This window comes from Anas platyrhynchos, chromosome 1, assembly GCF_047663525.1.
Source record: "Anas platyrhynchos isolate ZD024472 breed Pekin duck chromosome 1, IASCAAS_PekinDuck_T2T, whole genome shotgun sequence".
NCBI classification, from domain to species: Eukaryota; Metazoa; Chordata; class Aves; order Anseriformes; family Anatidae; genus Anas; species Anas platyrhynchos.
The window spans coordinates 191,555,399-191,581,534 of record NC_092587.1 but is presented as its reverse complement, the minus strand read 5'-3'; positions in this window follow the sequence as shown (position 1 = coordinate 191,581,534).

The window sequence follows — 26,136 nt, the reverse complement described above, 5'->3', positions numbered from 1 at the left end:
ACAAAAAACAAACAAACAAAAAAAAAAAAAAAAAAAAAAAAAAACCACCAAACAAATATTTTCAATTAACTCACAATATCATTTTGTAGGTAGGAAAATCCCATCCTGATGAAAACATGTGTTGAAATTAATTATTTATTTTTTTTTCCCTCCAGCTTTGTAACTCCTGTCTTGAAATTTCATTATGCCAAGTGTTTCTACAGATTTCACTCCATTCAGTTTTGATTTGATGAGAATTTCTTGGTACTGTCATAATTTATATCAACATTAGAAAGGTAGAATAAGCTCTATAGCTGGTATTTGGCAGCTAAAGAAGGAAGGAAGGAAGGAAGGAAGGAAGGAAGGAAGGAAGGAAGGAAGGAAGGAAGGAAGGAAGGAAGGAAGGAAGGAAGGAAGGAAGGAAGGAAGGAAGGAAAGAAAGAAAGAAAGAAAGAAAGAAAGAAAGAAAGAAAGAAAGAAAGAAAGAAAGAAAGAAAGAAAGAAAGAAAAAGAAAGAAGGATAGAAATAAAGAAAAACCATCATGATCGGTATGATGAATAACCAACAGCAGTGTTGATTCCAGTAAGCACATTTTCAGATTTATTTGAATATTTCATACCTGTTATTTGAATACATCACTCTACAGCACAAAGATCTGTCTAAGGACTCTTCAAATTATTACTTTCCTTGCAATATAGTAAGGAACACTTGACAAATGCTGTTGGAAACCATCTGTCAGCAAATAAGTAGGAAAAATTAAAGAGCCTATTTTCAGTCCTGAGTCCTCTTTTAGTGTCTGCTGTCTGTTCATGTTGCTGTTCACCCAGCTGCCAAACGGAACGAAATGTGCTGCTGCTATTCTGGGGTTACAAACAGCATATTTAAGAGGACAGATAACATGATTCAAGATTCTGCAGCTGAAGTTTTTTGAAAATTTTAAAGCATGCAACACTTTAACCTTGTAATAATCTTACACACTTTGGTCAAAACAAGTATAAAAGATGAGTCTAGACCCTTGTCTTTGTTTGGAGCAGAGTGAGGAACCTCCACCGTGCCCCTGAATTGCCCCTACACAACAGATATGATGCTCTGGGGCTGAAAAAAAGGAGAAAATATTGGCAACAACAGTGGTAATGGGCAAGACCCAGGAAAGGGCGACTGCAAAAAGGTGAACCAGCAAACCACTTGTGTAAGAACCAGTGCCACAAAAAAAAAAAAAAAAAAAAAAAAAAAAAAAAAAAAAAAGCCATGGGGAGTGCTGGTAATTGGAGATTCCTCTCTGAGAGGCACTGAGGTGCCCATTTGCTGCCCAGACAATTTATTTCAAGAGGTTTGCTGCCTGCCTGGGGCCCACATTTGTGACATTACAAGGAGGCTAGTGAGCTTGGTCAAGCCAGCGGACTATCACCTGTTCCTGTTCTTTCATATAGGGACAACTGAGGGTGCGACAAGAAGATTCCAAAACATCAAAAGGGACTTCATGTTCCTTGGAAAGATGCTGAAGGGATCAGGAGCACAAATACTGTTCTTCTCAATCCTCTCAGGTGGAGACTGGTACCCAAGGAGGAGGCAACGTACAGACCAGGTGAATGATTGGCTGCGTAGCTGGTGCCATGCTCAAGGTTTCAGGTTCTGTGATCTCAAGCGTGACTTTGAAAGACTAGGCATGCTAACACAGGATGGGGTGCACCTGACCAAGTGGGGCATTTCCCTCCAGTCCTAATCTGCGAAAAGAGGCCAACCCCCAGCTCCCCACACCTCCCTTTCAGGTAGTTGTAGAGAGCAATAAGGTCTCCCCTGAGCCTGCTCTTCTCCATGCTAACCAGCTCCAGTTCCCTCCGCTGCTCCTTATAGGACTTGTGCTCCAGGCCATTCACCAGTTTTATGGCCCTTCTCTGAACACACTACAGGGCCTTGATTGGACACGCTCCAGGGCTTCGATTAAATAATAATGAAGAATAATAGTGTTCATGACAGGACTGGCAACACTTTGTTGTAAAAGAAAAACAAACAAACAAACAAACAAACAAACAAACAAAAACTATATGAGGAAGTTTAGGAATAGTGTGTTTTAGGGAAAGATGTGTCTCAGAATTACCCAATGTATATTATTTTGGACTACTGGAGATATGGATGCATGTAGGCATTAGTGTTGATTTCTTCCTTTAGATAATATTTGCATTTGAGCTATACTTCTATGCAGTAGCCAAACTTATCTTTTTCACACCCCTGTTCTTTACTAACCTTTCCTTTACTAATCATACTACCAAATATCAGACTTTGGGAAAACTTGGTCTTTCTATTTACCTTGCAAAGTTGTCTGTGATGAAAAGCAGATGAATGGGGATGTTAATGAACATTCCTGAGTTCCAAGCAAATAATTTGGCCAGAGATGCCCACAAGATCCTTGATATATTTTGCTCAGCTGTGTTAGAATCTAGAATCTGGTGCTAGATCTAGAATCAGAGAATGGTTCTCAGACACAGTGCAAAAGTTAGCATGAGTAGGGGATGATACTCAAAAGGCAGGGGATTAGGAGTAGTTTAACTCTGTGGTTACAGGGTGTTAAGTTCCAACTGCCCTCAACACCAATGAATGTTTGTTTGCATACAAGTAAAAAATTAGGAGCAGATTGTTCTTGGAAATAACAAGTCATAGAATCATAAAATAATTTAACCGTAAAAGTTTCCTGTAGGCCACCTAATCCAACTTTGCTCAGAGCAAACCCAGCTACATCAGCTCCTTCAGGGATTTGTTTAACCAAGTTTTGAGTATCTCCAGAGATGAAAATGTATCTATAGTGTTAAGGAAAGGAGGGTCAGTGGCTGAATTGGAATATTAAACTTTAATCATCCAGATGACTGACCGCTCTGGGTCTGAATTATCCTACTTTTTTTTTGCTTTGGGACAAATGTCCTATATATTATAGGCACAAGCTAAGCATCCCACTTGACCATTGAAATTATCAGTCCCCAGCCATCTTTCTTTAACAGAATAAACATAGTTAAAATGGCCATAATTGTCCAGAATATTGGCCAACACAGGTCTCCCAGATGTAAGATAATACATATAGCCTGCTGTGATGTCTTCATCTGTGGTGATATGAAACTGTAACCTCAATATGAGTGAATCACTAATGGAACCCATTATATATTTTTTTTTCTGTGCATTTCAATTTAATATAATAATAAAGATATTATACAAGCTTCCAGGTGGTCTAATATTTAATTATACATTAAATATATCTCAATTACCTCATGAGCACTTAAATAAGTTCCTCAGGCAAGCAAACATCTACTTCCTCTATGTACCTCCTAAGCATATTCAGCTTTGTTCAGAGCACAAATGTGACTGTTTCAGACTGAACTTGAAAGGAAATTTGAGGTTCTAAGAGCTTTTGCAAAGAATATTTATCTGCATACATATTTCTCCTTTATAATGAGTGGGAAACAGTTTGAGCATTGTTGCCACACATCAGTGACATACATCACATACTTCTCATCAGTGAAGATCATCATAGTCTCTAAAGTGGATTGATCCCAAACCACATAAGGTTTTATAGGCCATAATTTGTACCTTAAGTTTCAGAAGGTCAGCTCATGCATAAGTTTTCCAAAGATGCCATACTATGTAAGCATCTTCAAATTCTGAATAATTTCCGTGTCTCTCCTGCGGAGGATATTGTGCAACCCTCATACGATATGATTAAATCAAAGCTAAGAAGGGACTTGTTGACCTCTAAAATTAAAAGTAAGGAGATAAAAACTACACAAAATAAAAATATGTTATGGAAATTACACATGCAGAAGATAGAAGATATTTTAATGAGATCTCAGGTTTTGCTATATCTTGCTATGGCTGACTTCTGTCATTTGACTTCATCCTCTATACACTTCCAGTTTCAAAATTGAAGCATCAAACTATGCAATAGTACTTTTGCTTAAATATTAAACCACCTAGAGCTTTACATAATGTGTGAATTAGATATTTTAATTGTCTGATATTGTTTACAGCAGCTTTATTCTGCTACCTAATGACTGTTCTCATAGGTGTAAGGTGAGAGGACAAGGTGCGGTAGACAGAAGTTACAGAATCACAGAATCACAGAATCACAGAATTTCTAGGTTGGAAGAGACCTCAAGATCATCGAGTCCAACCTCTGACCTAACGCTAACAGTCCACCGCTACACCATATCCCTAAGCTCTACATCTAAACGTCTTTTAAAGACTTCCAGGGATGGTGACTGAACCACTTCCCTGGGCAGCCTGTTCCAATGTCTAACAACCCTTTTGGTAAAGAAGTTCTTCCTAACATCCAGCCTAAAACTCCCCTGGCGCAACTGTCGTGGTTTAACCCGGCTGGCAGCTAAACACCACGCAGCCGTTCGCTCACCCTCCCCCCTCCCTCTCTGGGACGGGGGAGAGTAATGGAAAGTGAAGCCCGTAAGTTGAGATAAAGACAGTTTAATAAGACAGGAAAATAATAATAACAAAACAATAATAACAATAATAACAATAATAACACAATGGTGATAATAGGAAAGTAATAATAATATGTACAAACAAGTGATGCACAATGCAATTGCTCACCACTCGCTGACCGATGCCCAACCTAACCCCGAGCAGTCCGGCCCCCTCCCCCCAGCTAGCCACCCCTATATATTGTTTAGCATGACGTCAGATGGTATGGAATACCCCTTTGGCTAGTTTGGGTCACCTGTCCTGTGTCTGTCCCCTCCCAGCTCTTAATGCACCCCCAGCCTGCCCGTTGGCAGGACAGAGCAAAAGGCTGAGATGTCCTTGGCTTGGTATAAGCACTGCTCTGCAACAATTAAAACATCGGGGTGTTATCAGCACTCTTCTCATCCTAAGCCAAAACACAGCATTCCACCAGCTACTAGGAAGAAAAATTAATTTTGTTCTAACTGAAACCAGGACAGCAACTTAAGCCCATTCCCCCTCATCCTGTCACCAGGCACATGGGAGAACAGACCAATTCCCACCTCGCTACAGCCTCCTTTGAGGTATCTGTAGAGTGCGATAAGGTCTACCCTGAGCCTCCTCTTCTCCAGGCTGAACAAGCCCAGCTCCCTCAGCCACTCCTCGTAGGACTTGTTCTCCAGGCCCCTCACCAGCTTCGTCGCCCTTCTTTGGACCCGCTCAAGCACCTCGATGTCCTTCTTGTAGCGAGGGGCCCAAAACTGAACACAGTACTCAAGGTGCGGCCTCACCAGAGCCAAGTACAGGGGGACGATCACCTCCCTAGCCCTGCTGGTCACACTGTTTCTGATACAAGCCAGGATGCCGTTGGCCTTCTTGGCCACCTGAGCACACTGCTGGCTCATATTCAGCCGACTGTCTCCACCATCACTCCCAGCTCCTTCTCTGCCTGGCAGCTCTCCAACCACTCATCTCCCAGCCTGTAGCTCTGCTTGGGGTTATTGCGCCCCAGGTGCAGGACCCGGCACTTGGCCTTGTTAAACTTCATGCAGTTGACCTCAGCCCATTGGTGCAGCCTATCCAGATCCTCCTGCAGAGCCTTCCTACCCTCGAGCAGATCGACACACGCACCTAACTTGGTGTCATCTGCAAACTTACTGAGGGTGCACTCAATGCCCTCGTCCAGATCATCGATGAAGATATTAAAGAGGACCGGCCCCAGCACCGAGCCCTGGGGAATGCTACTAGTGACTGGCCTCCAACTGGACTTGACTCCATTTACCACGACTCTTTGGGCCCAGCTATCCAGCCAGTTTTTAACCCAATGAAGCATGCGCCAGTCCAAGTCAAGAACAGCTAGTTTCTTGAGGAGAATGCTGTGGGAGACGGTGTCAAAAGCCTTGCTGAAGTCAAGGTAGACCACATCCACAACCTTTCCCTCATCCACCTAGTGTGTCACTTCGTCATAGAAGGAGATCAGGTTCGTCAAGCAGGATCTGCCTTCCATAAACCCATGCTGACTGGGCCCAATCGCCTGCTTGCCCTGCAAGTGCTGCATGATGACTCTCAAGAGGATATGCTCCATGAGCTTCCCTGGTACTGAGGTCAAACTGACAGGCCTGTAGTTTCCCGGGTCTGCCCTCCGGCCCTTCTTGTAGATGGGCGTCATGTTTGCTAGCCGCCAGTCAACTGGGACCTCCCCCGATAGCCAGGACTGCTGATAAATGATGGATAGTGGCTTGGCCAGATCCTCTGCCAGTTCTCTCAGTACCCTTGGGTGGATCCCATCCGGCCCCATTGACTTGTGCACATCCAAGTGCCGTAGCAGGTCACCAACCAGTTCTTCGCGGATAGTGAGGGCCACATCCTTCTCCCCATCCCCTTCCACCAGCTCAGGGTACTGGGTATCCAGAGAACAACCAGTATTGCTGCTAAAGACTGAGGCAAAGAAGGCATTGAGCACCTCCGCCTTTTCCTCATCTCTTGTAACTAAGTTTCCCCCCGCATCCAGTAAAGGATGGAGATTCTCCTTAGTCCTCCTTTTTGTGTTGATGTATTTATAAAAATGTTTTTTGTTATCTTTAACGGCAGTAGCCAGATTGAGCTCCAGATGAGCTTTGGCCTTCCTAATTTTGTCCCTGCACAGCCTCGTTACATCCTTATAGTCCTCCCTAGTGGCCTGCCCACTTTTCCAAAGATTATAAACCCTCTTTTTTCTCCTAAGCTCAAGCCACAGTTCTCTGTTGAGCCAGGCTGGTCTTCTTCCCCGCTGGCTCATCTTTGGGCACATGGGGACAGACCATTCCTGCGCCATTAAGATTTCCTTCTTGAAGAGTGCCCAGCCTTCCTGGACCCCTCTGCCCTTCAGAACCGCCTCCCAAGGGACTCCACCAACTAGTGTCCTGAGCAGCTCAAAGTCAGCCCTGCCTTGAAAAAGAAAAATCAAATGTCCATTCCAATCTTAATTAATCTATGATTCTGTCATTCAATCTTTCATTTATTTTTTATTTGATATGGTTTATTATTTATATGAATTTGCTGAAAGGAATTAGAAGTGGAAAAACACATATGGCAATGAGAGATCATGAAAGGGCCTAGAAATCTAGAAATAAAGAATGTACATGTCATAGGTAAAGGAGAACTGCCCTCTGGAATTCAAAGACTAAAAGTGCATACATTTAACTATCAAATGTGAGTAGAGCAGTAGAGATGTCATTATTAATGACATGCTAATAGAACACATAATTTGCTTGCTTTTACAAGCAAATTATACTTGCTTTTCAAGTAAGACTTCAGCAAATTTTAGATAGGCTGATGGGGAGGATTTGAAAAATAAAACTGTTCTTTAATAATTTTCCTCAAATAAAATAAAAAATAGTTTTTCACCTGAAAACTATTCTGACTTAAAGAACAACATGGTTCAATTTGAACAAAATAAAACAAAGCAAGCATTTCTGTAAGGGATGACAATTGGTTTAACAATCAAATCTTCCCAGTTTACAGAGATTATTGACATGATTTCTTCTTATGCAGAGATTTGTTTGCAGAATCTTTGAGTGAAGCATCTTATAATGGGGGCAGCACCCATTAGATCAGCAATCAGGAGCAGCATGTTTCTGTAAACACCTTCACCACTTAGCTTCCACTTGATTTTAGGTAGTATGGAAGAGCTCCAGTGCTTTTATTAGTCAGGACTTTGTGAACTGAGCCCATATTTATTATCACTGTTTTCTCCACATTCAGTCAGCACATGAGAAAGCTCTTCATAAGCACTCCTGGCTTGTGGCAATCCATGAGATGCACATGACTGTCTGTATTAACATTCATAAATACAATATCTGCCTGAACTTGAATTCATTAAACTCACAGATAACCCTTGAGCCTTGTAGCAGTATTAGTGGTGTTTAAATAACATCATGTATATTTACCATCACAAAGTATATTCTGAAGTACCCTGTTAAGGAAAACTAATACAGTTTTTTCCCCTCATGTTGAGGGCAAAATAGCCTGCAGTCAAGGAAATTTATTTGTTTTATTGCCAACCAGCACAAACCTTCCACCACAGATTTGGATATTAAGAAAAAGAAGAATATAAATGATTAGGCAAGCACTTGCACACATGTCTATCATCTGTTTTCCCCATCTTAATTTTCCTGCATTTTGCCATGGATTATGCTCAGTCCTCCAAAATTTCTGTGAGGAGGCTGTGGGTATAACAGGAGTTTGAGGACACATGCACGATGGTTTCCTTTTCTCATAGATAGAAGTTTCTTGTCACTCTGTCTGTAATGTTTGGGCTGCTCCAGTCCTTAATGTTCTGAACCTCAAGCAGCTTGCCATGGCTACACTCCCTTGGGGATGTCCCTGCCCCTTTTGGCATGGGGTGTGCCTCCTCTCCTAGTGGCTACCTGTTTCTTTCTTAAATAATTCTAAGCCACAACACCATGTGCTCCTCAGACTGAAGAATGTTCCAGCCACCAATGGTTCAGTTTTCTCCTCTGATTTTTCCTAGGATGCCTTTGTGCATTCACCAAAAATCACCTGCATATCATCTCCCCATCTTTACCTGAAAATGGTGACAATGAATGTTTTAAAATAATGGATCTGGCAAATGATGGTGATTGCTAGTAGCAAATAATGACCAGCCAGTTCCAGACTAGCAATAGCCTGCCACAATATTCTTCAGTGCTAGAGAAGTAGCAGAAGTTACTGTAATGGGAAAAATGCCTCAGGCCATAGTTCTTCAGGTGGCTTCAGTTCATTAGTCTTTTTTCCCTTAGAACAACTTATTTAATTACCTCATAGTGAAATTGCAAATTTCTGCTAATCTCTATTGATCTTCCAAACAACATTTTGACTTATGATAGTAATGAAAAGCCGTTAGAAAAACCGAATATACTGCATCAATTGAGCTATTCTGTAATTCTTCAAGTTTTATCCTTTATTTCTGCCACAGATATCTCTGAAACCAGTCAATACACTGTTAATGTCATACCTACATTACTGGCAGCCATGGTAACTGTTAGCCAGATGCTGAGAAGTGTCATCTAGTCTAGGTGGAATATTTGCTTCTGCCAAAATCATATAAGTGATACATTTGTTAATTAAATGAATTCAGACAAGTCCCTTTGCATGCATTTTCCATAAACAAAAATGTTCCGATTAGACCCTTTGATATGGAAGCTCAAATGAAAAAAAAAATAAAAAATCTGTCCCAGTGTCCAGTAATATTTAACTTTGCTAAGTTTCAGAAATGTTACTCAGATATGTTTGGAAAATGTTATTTCCCAAATCTTGAGGAAGTAATCTTCTCAGGAGGAATGCATTAGAGAGCAGCTTCTATTTTAGCTTGAGTGGGAAGAATATAGCATATGAAATAAATGGCCCAAAAGACATGCAAGGCAGGAATATCATGTTCTGTAGTACATCTGCCAGAAGCTCCATAAGTGTCTCAACAAATCAAACCTAGCTCTGTACTCAAAGAGAAAGACACTGATCAGCATTTTGGGTGAATTGGTGGTACATATATATTTCACTCCAGAGAGAATAACTAAAAGCAGATTATAGGGATGAAGTCTTGGCTCCTGAAACCTGTCCTTTGGAAGAAGAGTTTGGCTGAGATTTATTAGAGGTGAATCCAGTTATTAAATTGTACGTGTTCCCCTGCCATCTATCTTCAACTTTCAGATTTGATGATTGTTGCTGATGTTGCACTTTGCTTGGCTCTAATACATCAGTATTATGTGTAGGGGTTGCTTTGCCAATGAGAGAAGGTAAGGCCCTATAATCACTGAAAGAGTTGTTTGTGAGACATTGTGTCCTGCACAGAACAAGCTAAGATGTGAAAAATCTAGCTTTGTCTGCATTCTTCCCAACTTTAACCATCTAAAAACCAATAGCATTTAGGGCTTGTTTCTCATATGGAAAGTGGTTTGTGAAAGACATATCCAGATGGCAATGATAAACACATCTGAATTAACTGTATGATTTAATAGCTCAAGTGGCCCATTAAGATTACATCCCATAAGGTCTGTGGATGGTCAGCGTTGCATGGTTCTATGCTAACATACTACTATATCAGGAACTGAGACTATCCAGATTCCTTCTGGGATACATCTTCAAGCATCCTTCCCTAACCACATCATTTTTTCCATGGCAGGTATTCATGACTAGAATGTGCATTCCACAAATATTTTTTAAAAGTACTTTCATATTTATTTGTCCTACTAGTAATCAAAATTTCTGAAGAGTCTCTAGCACTGTGAAAAGAGTGGAAATAAGATCGCTGCTGTAATTTATTAACCTGCTTATGCGTGGAAAATGGATAGTGGACTATGGAATTAGAATTGATCATATGGAATTGATCCCTTATGAAAGTAAAGTGTCCAATCTAAACAAGTCATCTGTTTTCTGGTTCACTGAAATTCCATTTTCACTTGATTTTGAATGTCCGTAATGTAGCTGTATAGAACACCATATACTTCCAATATAGTCATACGGAAAGAATAATTCATTCACTTTACTTGTGTTTCTACTTAAATTTGTGATAAATCACACTGAGAAGGTGCCTATTTATCCCCATTGATTGTATAGAAAGCCACTATGTATACAAACATACATAGCTGAAGAATTTGCATTAGAAAAGATGAATCCAACCTCTAATTTCCCTCTGAATTTAGTGAAGAGAATTAGATGCATCCAGAACGTGATTAACATAGACACATACCTTAACATAGTACAGTATATTCTCTTAGGCTGCCTTTCTCCATTGACTATAACAAGCATATAAAAGTATAGATGAAATCATATGGCCAAAGTTAAACAAGATGAAAGCCACTTATGTGGTTATTTTCCAGCTCTTCTAAAACACATCTTCCTCACATCCATGAGTGTGAAGAAGTCTAACATATTATTCATATGCTTCCTTCAGGAAAAGCAGTGAAGGACATATGTTTTTGTTGTTGTTGTTGTTGTTTTGTTGTTGTTGTTGTTTTTAATAGTGATTAAACAGGTGCATCTACATGAGCAAATGGCACAGTGAAGTGAGAAGGGCTAGAGTTTTACTTGGTCATATGTATATGGTGTGACTCCATGTACAGACTGGAGGTAAATTTGCACAGAAAAAGAACCCTCTAGGTGTACTAAATTATGACTTAGAGATACCTCTAGGTTATATCATGGTGGACTTTCATATTTAGAGGCTGTATGTTTGCCTTATTTTTCCTTTTTTTACAAGCTTTAAGAAATGGCTGCCACTGAAAAGTTCACAAATCCTGAGAATAAGAACAGCTTCTTTCTTTTTTCCATCACGACCAGTAACAGCGACCACATAGGCCAATTTCAGTTCTTGTTGACAGCTGTGAAATCTTACTGAATGCTCAGAGGTGTAACTATGGAAATCACTTGGCTTGTAGGATCATATTTTTTATTTTAAAACTTTTTTACACCTCCCTCTGAAATTGCAGTCTCCTGGCTCCTCTTAGGCAAAAGATATACAACTTTTCTAACCTATCATTTCATATTAGTGGTAATGATGATTGAGAAGAAAACGGCACAGCTTGTCTATTAGAACCAAATTGAATTTGCTAGGATTCTAGTGAGATTAGTTACGCACCCACATGTGTGCACAGAAGTGCATATGTGTCTAAAATGAACATATCCAACATAAAACAATTAACTTACCCTCTGTGTGCAATTTAAACTACAGTTCAGGATGGACTACATTTTATGTAGAAGGCTTTCTTGCATGTTTCTGCATCAGGCAGACAGACATATTGAATACACTTATATAAGGAGATAGAAAAGGTCCATAGTATGAGCTGGACAATTAACTTTTAATCCTTCATATTCTTTTATTAGCTTGCTTTCTCACACCCATTTGGTTTATGCAAATTAGCACTCTGCCAGATAATGACCAATGGGTAATACCTGGTAGACCCCATTTCCAAGGGGTAGTTGAATACAGTTACCCTATTTTGGAAGGGCAGAGACAGCTTTGTGAACACATGTTCTGCCATGTCAATTCTCACAGCTACAGAACTGAATCTGGCCTGTTTTATTTAGTAATGTGGATGTACACAGACGGATTCAGGCAGTGATACTTGGCAACAGTGGACAAGTGAAGTGGCTTCTGAAGTAGTAGTCTGTTCTACAACAACCCCTCATAATGAAAAGCATCAATCTCACTGTTATATTAGAATAAACTATCTAGCCCCATTTAGCTCTGTTTCCCTGCAGCTCCAGGTCACAAGAGGGCAGGAAAAGGCTATATCAGTGATTGCATTTATCTTGGACCTCTTACAATTGATGTTTTTAGTCATTCTTTTCCTTTTCCCTGAGGTAAAACATTTTTCTCCATACCTCACAGTCTTCAACCAAAACAGCACACAGAAAATCAAAATACAAGTAACCAAGCCCCAGATTTTTTGACAATATGTGCTTCCATAGTGCTCTAGTTTTGTGCTTTAAATCCTTGGATGAACCTGCTTAAGCCACAGGAAGATGGAAGGTGGGAAGGAGTGCAGTGTCACAGGTTTAGGAACCAAAAGACAAGGAGAAGCAGAGGTAGTAGGAGATAGAAGAGACAGTAGGATATATTGATTCTAAATTTTTTTTTTTTGTCTTAAATAAATGGGTAGGACTTAAATATTCATTTTTGCTGAAGAAAGGGTTTTAAGAGGGTAACATGAAAAAACATTTCTAAACTATTAAAATGTCGACAGGATGTTACCACCAGAACCAGACATAGGAGGTGTGTGTAGGGGGGGGATGGGAGGGATGGGGGTATTCCCCTTTCTAAATTCTCTGAAAATAGCACTTTTATGGATATTAGATGGCAGCAGATCCAGTTATAACTGTTACTCTAATACAATGCAATTCACTCATACTAAAGGGAACTGTTGTATAATGAATTTGGATCCAAATGTCTTTACCTTGCAAAGCACACGTCCATTTGCCCTGAACTTTAGTTAATATTCACATTGTTCTGATGGAGAAAATGATTTCCTAGTCTAAGAGTGACGTGATTTTTATATTTGACCCCTAGTTAGGGTTGGGACCTCCTGAGTACCAGCTTTCCTGCTCAGGTCAGTAGAGCATCTTCGTTCAGCAATCCACCCAACTGTTTGGTCAAAAGTCAAGTGACAGTCTAGTGATGGAGGCAGGAATGAAATTCAGTCACTCCTTTCTCAATAGGATGGTTCCTGAGCAGTTTCTCTAAACAAGCTGGTTTAATGTGTAAGCAGAAACAAAACTGCAGCAAACAGCCTTTGTGGCTGTCTGCATTCAAAGATCTAACAAAAATTATTCTGATAGAAAAAATGACATTTAATATTTCAAAAAAATGAAATATACTCTTCAGTATACAAAATATATTTTGATTTCAGCCTTATTCAAACTATGCACTGAGAGGCCCCTATCCATCCTATTATCAGATTGGATAAGTTATTAATTATTTCTGTAGCAAATGTGTGGGATCTTTAATTTTATCAGGATTACTAAATTGCAGATATCTGACTACTTAATGACTACTTAAAAAGGTTGCTGTTGAAATGACAGATCAGTAATGACATGAATTCATTGTGATTAACAGAGCTATGGAAGAGTTTACCATATACTGTATGACTCAGATTTGACTGCTTCTTGACATTCAACAGTAACATTACTAAAATATCACTGAAATAAATATCAACTGTTAATCACAAGTGATATAATGTTATTAAGAGGAAAAGAAAAAAAAAAAAAAAACACTCTTTCTTCTTTATATGTTTTGATTCAACATTGTGCAGTAAAGAAGGAACAAAAAGATGCCATTAAATTGCACTGCTTTACCTTGTTCAAAAGAAACAACAGAGAGATCAGTCAATAATATAGCATAATGGTAGAAGAGAAGGAGTGGAAATGAACTTGTATTTAGATTTCCTTCTTCCTCCACCGTCCCACACTCACCCTTTAGTAGTTTGGACTAGTTACATTCTAAGAATCAATTATATTGATTAATGTTACAGATCAAATATTATAAAATTTTGTTTCTAGGACCTGGTGCCCTCCAAAGTGCTGGTTGTGATAAGCCAAACCTGTTCTGAAGATATCTTAATACCCAATAAAGCCTCTATAATGTAAACATAGAGAATTAAAGCAGCATGCTTTACTGATCAATCCTCTGTTTTCTTATGTGAAGAATACGAGTCCAATGACCATTCATGTTTGTATAGATCTTCCCGTTGAAGGACAAGGCATATTAAAAATTTAATACCATAATGTAACCTGTGTTCTGGGGAAACATTTTTAAACACTGTAAGTGTTAGGAACCAAATATTTCAAAAGATGCTCAGGGGCACAATGGAAGTCTGTGGGTAGTCCAAGAAGAGAATTCAGATCTTTCCACATCATAGTTTGCTTCAAAAAATATTCTGTTTTCTAATCTGTGAATCATACTTGAGTAACTGGGCAAGAATATCAACCAGTTAAATGAACCCAGTCCAGAATCCATCAGTCATCACACCCATTACTCCAAATAGAAATCTTACATAGGATTTCTAACCCGAGTTTCATACTATGTTTGCTCTGATAGTTTTGAAAGTTTGAAAATTTTGATTTTCTACTCCAGTAACTTTTAAAAACAGGAATGTGCTTCTGCATTAAGCATGGTTCAAGGAAAGATATCTAGTCACTGACTATCGTATCAGCCTAGAAACAAACTAACTAACTAACAAAGAACTGCAAAGAACTTTCAGTTCCAAGCACACTACTTTTAAATCTAGGTGTGTGAAAAAAGAAGGAGATGCTTGAATTTTGTAAGTCAAAAAGAGTGAGGGAGCAGAGATAAGATGTGAGAACCAAAAAGGGAGCAAAGAAACATGGTAGATATAAACAATATTAATATGCAATATCATTTTTTTTATGTTTAATGCTAATAAACAAAACCTCAGTAAAGAATGAGATAGATGTACTAGGAACATATGAAAGTTAATTTTCAGTATGAAATCCATATATCTGACCCTATCAGCTAAGGTAAAAGGCACTAATCTGGAAGCTGTAAAATGTAGGAATGTTTTTTTCTTTTCTAAATCAAAATGATAATTTAATGAAGCACATTTCAACTGTGGGCACATGTTGACTTTTCAATGGGAACTACTTCATATGGAAGAAGGAATGGGCTAGTAGACAGTATAATGCATGCCTAATGTCCCACAAAGGTAGTCTAAAATACTAAATATGTTTTCTTTATGTCATTTTGGAATTTTTGAGTTATAAATTCTTTTTGTCTGCTTTAGTAACCTATGCCCAGCGCAAGTGATAACAATAGGATCTCCAGTTCTCCTGTTGCCGGGACATTCACTTAGCTTCTCTGTTATTCTGTCTGTACATTTGGGCTTACTATCTTTCAACTTCCTAGATATAAGTTATTGAAAATATACTTAAAATCTATGGTTTATTGTCTCAGAGAAAGATTGCAAGTACTCATTTGAAATAATCTTTGAAAACACTATCAAACCTCACTTTCTTGATACAGTGGGAAATATTTGTAGGTGTCAATTCTGGCCCTGCCTGCTGTCTGCTGATAAGCCAGATACCACATATACCTTGTCACAATGCCAGTATTTGCCACAAGCAAACCAAAGCTCATCCTGTGCTGTTATGGATTGTAATGTGAAGTGCAGCACAGAGATAATAGTGGAAAGCATTGTACAAAGTGTTAAGGTCATGGAGTCTGAATAAATATTAGCTCAGGCCCACTGGAATTTCATTTAATGTTTTTCTAATCTCTTTTCTTTCTTTTGGGATTTCAGATGTTCACACATGTGAATTATGAAATGTCAACTGAAAATAGAGCTTACATTTTTACACATTACAGATACAGAATGACAAATGGACTAGAAATATAACGAAGGATTAAAAGATATAAATTACCAACTTTTATCAATTTCTTGTGAGGCATCATACTTAATATTACAGCTCTGCTGATACTGAGGGATGTCTTCAACAACTTTGCCTCCTTTCCCAAGTCCTCTGGAGAACAGTTTTTTAGCAGAAGGTCAGGAAACAAAGGATGGCCTTTAGTGTCCTGCTGGTTTTATATGAAGTGGAAATGGCATCTGCCTTAAATCTGGAGCATGCTCCAAAAGACATTCTTAGCAAAGTACAGGGACTAGTCCAGCTTCTGTTTCCTTTTCGCTAAGAGAGGGACCTGGTAAATAAATGAAATATTTGAGGCTGAAGATGGAAAATGGAAATAAGAAATGGAAAGTCAGAAGCAAATGAGGGTGAGAGAATTACTTTAAAGACAGATTTTGATCACTGTGGTTTGATTTGAGGCACTTCTTCATTCACTTTACCCTACATCCTCATCATGGAAAAGTCAGGAATGTTGTGGAAAAGGTAAGAGATAATATTATGGGACTTCTGAGACCTATGCTGCAACTGGAGATATTCTCTCTCCCTACAATCTATTCCCAGTCTAGATGGTAGCCCTGCTCTTCAACTATCCGAAACTCATGAGTGAAAAAGCCTAGAAGATCTAGGAGTGGATAGTTGCAGAGGGTTAGTGCCAGCATCAGTAGCTACACCATTTCCCCAAAGGTCCCTTCTGTCTTTGTTTTACCTGTACAGCACCACTGATGAGAAACAGCAGAGGTGACTGCAGGACACTGCGTCTGTTTTACCATGGGCTCTCAAAAGCACAGACAGTGAAGCGTATAGCATCATGAAGCAAATGGATATTTATGGAGAATGAAAGCCAGTCCAATTGAAAGTTCAGTGATAAATCAGAGTATTATAACAACATGCTAGTTTCTGGGGTGTGAATTACTATAAGTCCCTGAGATTTATAGCAAAAAGAATACATCAACAGCTATAATTCTTTAAAAATATAGCAGTGAACTCTTAACAATTTTACCTGTGCTGCAAAAATAAGAATGATTTTAAGGAAAGAAAAAATATTTCTGTTTTTCCTCATCTGACTAAAAAATACTTAAGAAAATAGGAAAAGACTCAACTGAGAAGAAAGACAATGACCACATGACCTCATTTACTGCCATATGACTGCTCATCTAGATAGTTCACTAAGATCCATAAGGAGTATGTACAGGCAAGAAGAATTTCAGTAGCCATTGCTTTTTCTCACCATTCTCCTAAAAAAGTCCTTCCTAGGGGTGGAAAATACTGCAGCTTTGGCCCTCAACCAAAATTATAATAATGATAAATAATACTAATAATAACAATAACAACAATAATAATAGTAATAATAATAATAAATCCTTCTTTCCAGGACCAATAAGAACCCAAAGTAACATCCTGAACATTGCAAGTCACACTCCACAGGACAAATTTTCACACTTCTTTGGGTCAAATGCACTTCTATGGAGCATACTGCAGTGTGGGACTGGTTGTAAGTGAGTGGTTCCAGAAGAAAACTTACTAGGTTACATTTTTTTTGCAGATGGAGGTGGGGAGAGTCTGTACATCAGATAGGAGACAGGTTGGATATAATTATCCAAATGAAAGAATGGGGAAAGAGGCAAACCTCCTCCTGAGCACAAGAGATTGAATTTGCAGCTTCTGCTGCACATTCTCATTGCCAGTGTTGACATAAGTGATCTCTCCTTCCCTATCTGATTGAAGCCAATCTTTTCCTCTGTTTCCAGGTTATTCAGATCTTTCCACCATATATATTTAGTTATCTGGGGCAGAAGCAGAGGAGTGTCTTCATCATATTTCACAGAGGATAAACTCAAAAGTCTCATTTTCTGGGCTGCTTTGTATGGACTTTCCAGTATCTATCATCTTGGCAACTGCAGAAACCCTTCTGTCCCCTATCCCACATCTTTTGCCTACACATAACCTGGATACTATTTTAGTCTTTACTTGATCTCAGAGGAAAAAATTTTTAAATTTCTGCCTTCCAACCTTCCCTCCATTTGACCCTGGAGGCTGCGAGCACATACCTGGCATAAACATGAGTGCTGGGACCTGAAACACTCTTGCTTACTCTGCATAAAGGAACCCATTTGTCCTAACATAAATGTTCCACCTGAGGCAGAACCTAGTCCATAATGATAGACATATACTGCATTTCTGGTGCAAGGTGTTCTGCCAAAATCTGAACATCCCAAAGGAACCAATGAACATATTTTCTTTGAGAAGAAAAGATTATGCTCTAAATATCCACAGGTATAGATTTATTTTGTAGGAATTTATATTTACAGCTATGGAACATGTTTCTGGAGGCTGGAAAAATAAAGTACAGTTTCACAGACTTTTCTGTCTCTCACATTAAAAGGACTAAAACCCAAACAAACATCTGCTGTGACAAGAAAATTTTACTGTCTAAACCACAACTTTGCAGTTATACTCTTTGAGTATTTGCAAATTTGGAAAATATTTAAACTTGAACTTTTACATGCAATTTCATATATAGCTTTATTTCTTGCAGGCAGCATTGTTAAAATGCAAATAGCACTGCCCAGAACTTAGCAGTCACTGTGTGCCAAAATGCCTTCTGTCTTGCAAATATGTGAACTTTCAATTTACCACTAAAGATCATGGGCAATTTGGGGAAAGAGATTTAATTAGCAATAGGAAACTATTTGCTTTATTTGCAAATGTATAAATATGTGATCTCTTCTTCCTTCAGAACATATTTCAAATGGCAAGGTGGAATAACGGGTATGCCCTTTGGAACCTTTCTTCACTCAAGTACATGTAATCATTACTGTCAGCCCATCAAGCTCCAGGTGAAAATAGATTCTATATAAACTCTGTTAAGTCACATTTGATTAGACCCTTTGCTGTATGAGTTTGACATGGTTTATTATTTCTTATCACTGCTTCTGTGGAGGACTTCCCCAGAATAACTTCTGTACCAAACTGACAAACCAAAACTGACTGTCCTACAGTGACTGTAATGCAGAAAGTATCCTGCAAAATGCAGTAAATGGTCAGTAGGCACACCTAATTGAGCAGAAGCTTTATTTTAAGTAACATCAAGGAAAAAAATAAATATGTATATATCTGTATATATATAAACATCAAGCAAAAGCATGTAGGCAAGGCAAGAAAAAATAGGAAGAAAACTGTATCTTGGGTGGAAGTGGCAGAAGATCTGTGTGAAGATAAAGAAATATGAGAGTGTAATGGAACATAACCCCTATTAAGTAAGCAGAAATGCTTACCAGCTTACCATTTCACCAGCTGTATGGTGGAGACTGTAATTAAAAGGTAACTTTAATGATGAGTAACAGAAATAACAAAACCGTGAATGAATCCTATAATTTTTTACTTTAAGTATGTCAATAATAATGAAGATTACAAGACACAGCCAAAAGCTTTATGTGTCTTTCATGGAAAAAGTGGTTTTCTGAAAACGGAATACTATGCCAGATTTTGCCCACTTCGGTGTTTTTGTTGCTGATGTTGTTGTTGTTATCTTCCCACTCCCTCACAAAATAACTAAATATAGACATGGTAAAAAATGAACAAACAAACAAACAGAACAAGAGAGTTTTTATTCCACTCATCTCCCTTATTGGTCAGTTCTACATTAAAATATTCTGGATTTTATTATCCATAGAGTAGTTAATGGCAGATTCTGCTGGCATGTGATCAACTACAGTTTGTCCTTATTTCCACACAAGGACAAGTTGTTCGTCAGAGACTTGAAAAGTTCTCCCTCTTTTTATTTATTTGACATTTATATTAAAAACTGCCAGTTTATTTGGATATTAATATAAGAAAAATTGAGATTCATTGCCCCTCCCAAAGCTGTATGCAGCAGTCAAGAGGTAAAGTTAAAGGTCAGAATTACTCCAAATGTTCCCACAAATTGTACATGTTTCTTGCTCTTGGAAGTCTTTAGAATTTTTCTACATGAATAGAATATTTTCTATATGAATTGAATATTTCTAAGTGATGGTGTAACAAACAAGTTTATGTCTCATTACTCTGCACTGGTAAAGTTCTGCAGTTGACAGGCTTCCTCAAGAATCCAGTATCTAGAGTATCACCCTTGTATATGCTGGCCTGTTCACTTCTCCAATGGCTTACAAAAAGGACTATCAGCTGGACTGAGGAGGAATTCTGTAGTACTTTCTTTGGTACATCCTTCTCAGGAAGGATTGCACATGCAGCCATTAATATATCCAGAAGATTTGAAAATGATAGTTGCCAGGATAGTCCAGAAGAATTGCAAGAACACCTAGAAACAGTATCCCATTCTCACCACTGTTAAGACACTTGGAAAATTCAAATTTCAGAAGCTCCTTTGCAGGGAGTTCATGGCTGAGCCTGTAATAATACATGACACTTCTCCTAAGGGATGTTGAATAACTCATCACCACCACACAGAAATCAGCCTTTCAATGAAAAGGATCTGACTGATGAGTCTGGGAGTACAGCAGTGAGGCTTTATTTCAACCTGTCAGTAAGCCATTCCACTATTCATAAGCCAAACCTTTCCAAGATAATTTATGGGACTGGGGGATTGGGTATGAAGAACAGAGAGTCACAAAGGAGTGAAGGCCAGATGCTTCTTAATAGACAGGGAAGTGGGAGCCAAGCACAATGATGCGATGTCTGGCAGTGCAGAGGCTAGGGAGTGGCAGTGGGGATCAGCCCGGAGGACAGATTATCAGTTAAGTCCATAGTGCATAAGTCTTGGAGGTCTGAGATCAAGTGAAGAAGTTAAACCAAAAGGTCAGGGTCAGGATCAGGTCTGGAGTCAGTAAACAGGGTCAGACATCTCAGCAGTCACCCGACAAATCAATGGTGAGAAGTCAGGTCCAAGGTCCACCTGGGAAGTAAATCTGGGGATCAGGGTTAGTGTCTGCAGCAGCAGGTCTGTGGCCAAGAACAGGCAAGGCTATAAGGCAACCCAAACTGCAGCTCAGGCATTGGCCAAGGGCTAGAGCCTTAGCTTAAAAGCAGATCCTGTGAGAAGGAAGGTCAGCCCACACAGGCTTCTGTCTTTCTTCACACAACATTTTCACATCTAGAGTTAACGGCTCTGCTTTCTCTAGTTGTCCTTGAGCCCAAACAGCCAAAGGCCAGGAGGGTGGATGCACTCAGGGTTCTGAAAAAGATACTGACTGTCTCTGGAGCAGAAGTAACAGGTTAGAGGGTGCCCTTCCATGCATGAGTCTACATATCAACACGTGATGTGTTGTAGTTTCCCCAGAAACATAAGTTCCCACACTTACTGCTCCCACCACTGTTCCCTGAGGACAAGATCAGGTGTACAATATCAAGTATTTCAAGAAATACCAACTTCCCCACTCTCCTCTGGGCTCTCTAATTTTGTCTCCAGAGGGATTTCTGGTTCCTTGTCCTCTTCCCCAACTGAATGACAGAACAGAGCTATAGAAGGCTGAGCTCAGATTCTTCCATTTCTTTCCCTGCATGGAAAGTCATCTGCCAGTAAAACACCACATAGCAAGAGGGAAATTTGTTGAGCAAGCATAGCCCCTCAAAAAGCCTGGGCTGGCCTCAAGGCACATAGCAACTCAGGCATGGTAAAAACCTTGTACTTGCATTGAGACTCTCATGACTGCAAGCTAGGGTCAGCTCTCAGGGTCAGAAGAGCTTGGCCAGCTCTTCTTCTAAGGAAATCATAGTGCAGGGAGATCACATGTGAGAATATGATCATTAGGCAACATTCAGGTCTCATTCCAGAAATTAGAACATATTTCCCAATCCAGTGGGCTGGAAAGAGATCCTCATTTTACCTTCTGTCCTGCCCATTCCTCCAGCTAATTGTTATAAAGTTTCATCAGTATGATCAATATCAACAATGAGGGATTAAAACAGGCATTTCTCTGATATAGGGCAGTGTAGAGGTTCATGTGATTGTGATGCATACACCTTCAGCACAGTATTATTGGTAGAAAGACCCACCTAGACACAGCAGGGGCTTTTGGAATAGGCAACATTAGTGGATGTCCCGGAATGTGGAGAGCTTGAACACATTACTGCCGTGAGGATACCGCATAGCTGTGGGGCAGGTGGGGCCTCGCCTTGAAATAGCACTGAGACTTAAATCTTTGGGTGGTTTTGTGGTTCACAGTCAGGTGAACTCTGTCAACTGATTTCATCAGAGAGAGGGTTTCATCTTCTTATCCTGGAGATTGATGACAACTACCTTGAACTAGGGAGTATCTCCCCATCTATCTCTCTCAGTAATTGCTTTCTTGTCAGATAAGTGATTTTTGAATCTTGTTTCAACACCTAGATGCTAAGCATCCACATTTATGCTTAGTATAAACTTTCTAACCTCTTTATGGGAGTAATAAGGCTGAGAAACTCAGAAATATCATTCAGGAGTTACATCCTACCTTTGGTAAATCAGGGCTTTTCTGGAAATTTCACAACTCCCCTATGCTAATGGTAAGTTGGTGGAGTAATGCTATCCTATATACCTAACACTGTCTACTGTGAGCATTTCTTCCCAGTAATACCAATGCAGGTAGTAAACAAGTCCAATACTGTAAAATACATTTAGATGGACATATCTTAGCTAAAACTGTAGTTTAAAACGTGATTATAAAATGCCATTCTTTTAAAGAACTTCATAGTTATACAAGTCTTCAATTTTCTGATTCTTTACATTTTTTTCCATGCAATATACATTTAGCCAAGAGTTAGTGATATTTGAGAGATATACCTCTATGCAGTACAGCTAATTTATAAATTTGTTTCTCAGTTAGATCGAGCTAAACTTTTATTCTCTACAGCTACAACTTTCATAGCAGTGATATTATTATATCAGCTGTCATACATTAGGGTTTGGTAGCTGTAGCCCTTAATAAAGTGATTATCCCCATTGGCTGAGAACCGGTAATGGAGGTGAGGGGAAAGTTAGATAGTAACGATAAAAGCAAATTAAGAAAAGAAGCCTGGTCAATGATTTTTATTATTATTATTATTATTGGAAATCTTAAAAGTAATAAGAGAACATGAACATCATCTCTACATTTTTTTTTTTCATATTTCAGTATTATGAAGACTTTCTCAAAACCAGATGAAGTCAGCAAAATTACGTAGCAAGTTATGAGTGGAAATATTTTCTAGTTACTCTACAACTACTCTTTATGGAATGTTATTTTTGAAATTTCAAGAGAAGATACCTGCTATTTATTTATTATCTCTGATGCCATCAACAGATTTCTAAGGCTAGATATAATCACTGTAACAGTTTAGTGAAATTCTTGGCTAAAACCCCTTCTGCCATTTAAAGAGTTGTCTCAGTAATGTGCAGATGAGATAAAGCATATTAGAGAATAAAGACCTAGGAGATTAAAAGGGAACACAGGGATTTACTAATCTGGGACATCCACTGAGCAGTGGCACAGGCTAAGTTCCCATGTCAGGACCAGAATAAAAACTTTGGTCATTCTACAGATTTTTAAGGAAGAATTCACTTCTATCAAGTGAATTCTTTTTCTTCTGTATATGGCTCAAAACTCAATTTAACCAGTTTCAATAAATATATGCCTTAACAGGGAATTTTTCACAAACATTGTAGCCTGCTTGGATTTCCAAGAGGCTTTTCACACAATCAATCATTAGAGTCTTCTAAAGGAAGTAAGCAGCCACGGCATAACAGCAAGGGAAAGCACATGGATAAGAACTGCCCAAAGAGTAGGAAAAAAAGGTGACAGTGAATAGTAACTTTGTGCTTTGGGAGATCACCATGAAGTTTCACAGAAATGCTGGAATCTATTTATTTGCAATAAATGCAAACTGATGCACATAAGAAAAATTGAATAGATTGAATATCCTCCTCAAATCCTCAAAATTCATATTGTCCACAAATCCTCTGGCCTTTCCCCCCTCTTTCTTATAATGAAACAGTTTAAATTTATTTTGGGAAGGTTACCTTCACTCTTCTGCTGCTCCACTGCCAATCAATGAGCTAAATGGATGGTAATGCAGTATGTGAATCTGTGTATTTCTTAAATATTTACTGTACATTTTTATTTTAACAAACCACTGTATATATCCTACTTCATTGAAACACATATGAAGTGTATCTTCACCCAAAGCTGACTTTCCAGACTGTTCACTGATCCCTCAGTAATGGAGTATTGAATCACATATACAAAATAAATATATTTTTTAATGTTTTGTTTTGAATTATTTTTAACTGACATAGTTTTTATTATGATTAAAGAAAATAATCATCATGTCACAAAACAACTGGAAATAACTGTACACTTTCAATGGTGCAGTAATATAGTGTGAACTGGAATAATTAGGCCAAGAAGCTATGATGGCACATGATAAGCCAGTAAAGTCATGTTACATGACATCACTGGCCTAAGGTGAAGAAATGACAGGCTATTACATTTCAGACCAACTGACTAGCAATGACTTAGTGTCAAAGCATTATTCTAAACAAGACACGTGATGCTTATAGAACATTGTAAATGCTCAGCAGGAACATAATGCACTCAGATATCAGCAGCCTCAGAAGGCATGAACTATGACTTTCAGTGCACAGGAAATAGGAATGAGGGATTGGAGTAATATCCTATGTACAATGAGTAATGCATTTTTACATCATTAGCAAAAGGAAAATGAATGTTATATTTATATAAGCCTACAAACAGTGAAAGAATCTGTGATCATGTCACATCTATCATACTTGAGCTGATTTGAATCCTGTCTGATCTGAGAACTGTCTGCAAAGGATTTCCTGTTGCTAAAGCAACATCTGAGTTAGCTGTAAAATGAATGGGCAAACTAATCCATAGGCATTTTAAAATATTATACATACATGTACATTTTTATACTTACTCTATACAATACAGTAGCATATTTGAGTATGCTTTGCCAAACCAACAGCAATTTATGCAAATTCTTATGCTGTGAATGTATATGTAGGATAATTGTCTCAGAAATGTTTTAGCAAAATATTTCTTAAGTAGTCCAATTTGTCGAATTAGAAGTTATTATGAAACTGCTGTGCTAACCAAAGATTATATAGATGTGATCCTTAGCAATAAGAAGAGATTGCATAATCATATTTGGTATCTATAGAATATTTTCCAATTTAGATAAAGTATGTATGTTTTATTCCTACATAACAGTCCCAGCTGAGGTAACAGACCTGTTACAGATAGTATACGTCATGTAGCAGGACACAGCTCCTTCCCAAAGACCATGCAGACCAACTAGACAAGAAAGGTGAGATTTGGGAGGAATGTTGGGAATGGCCATCCAGTAAAGCAACATATCACTGACACAAATAGAAATGATAACTGAATATGCAAATGCTAGAAGTTTGTTTGCTATACCCAAACATTATTTACAAAGCCTTTCACAACCTGAAAGAACCTTTCTCTGAAGGAAAATTGTATTTAAGTTGGTGGGAATCAGCACAGTTTCTAGATTTAAATAGATTGCCAGCCCTAGCAGAGGGTTGGACATGCACTTCTTGGTAAGGTAGTGTGGCAGCAGAGTGAACAAAGGGGAAAGTGAACAGGGCTTTATTGAGTAGAGGGAACAAAGTTCTCAGGAGGGCTGAAAGTTACTGCTTCTGCTTCCTAAGAAAGAAGATTTCTGGTCATCTTTTTGTTGGGTGGATTGCCTTGATCTTTTGTTGGACTGCAAATAAAGTCTGAGAGATTTTGCATGACAAAATCTCTGGTACTCACTGTCCTAAATAGCAGGAGGTAAGAGCACTCTAATGATATCTGTACTGCCCTCCTCTACTCTCCAGTGTCCCATGCTGATTCAGTGCAATTTATTTTCATTCTAACTTTTCATTTAGATCTAGTAAAGGAAGAAAACTTTTTGTCTTACTATTAAAGTGTTAATAGCGCTATGTAACCACATGTTTTTATGATTTTTTGTACTTTTAGATTACTTAGTTCTGTTGTTAAATTGCCTACTATTTACATATTTATAGAACATTTATAAACTGTAAAATATAATGTGTGCAGATATATAAAGTACAATACCTACTGAAAAAGGAAGATATAAAGGGATTTAAACAAATTTAAGATTACACATACTACCTTCTTGTTGATTCCTAATGTTCCATCTCTATCAGAATCTCTTTCATCTCTCAAGTTCACTGAACCATAAGAAAAAGAATTAATTAGGATTATTTTATTCTTTTTAATCTGTGTATGTGGCCTTTATTTAATTAAAAATTAACCTTCAATAGAAATTCACTTGGACACTTCCCTGCTTCATTATGAATTGTTGTTCATGTTGCT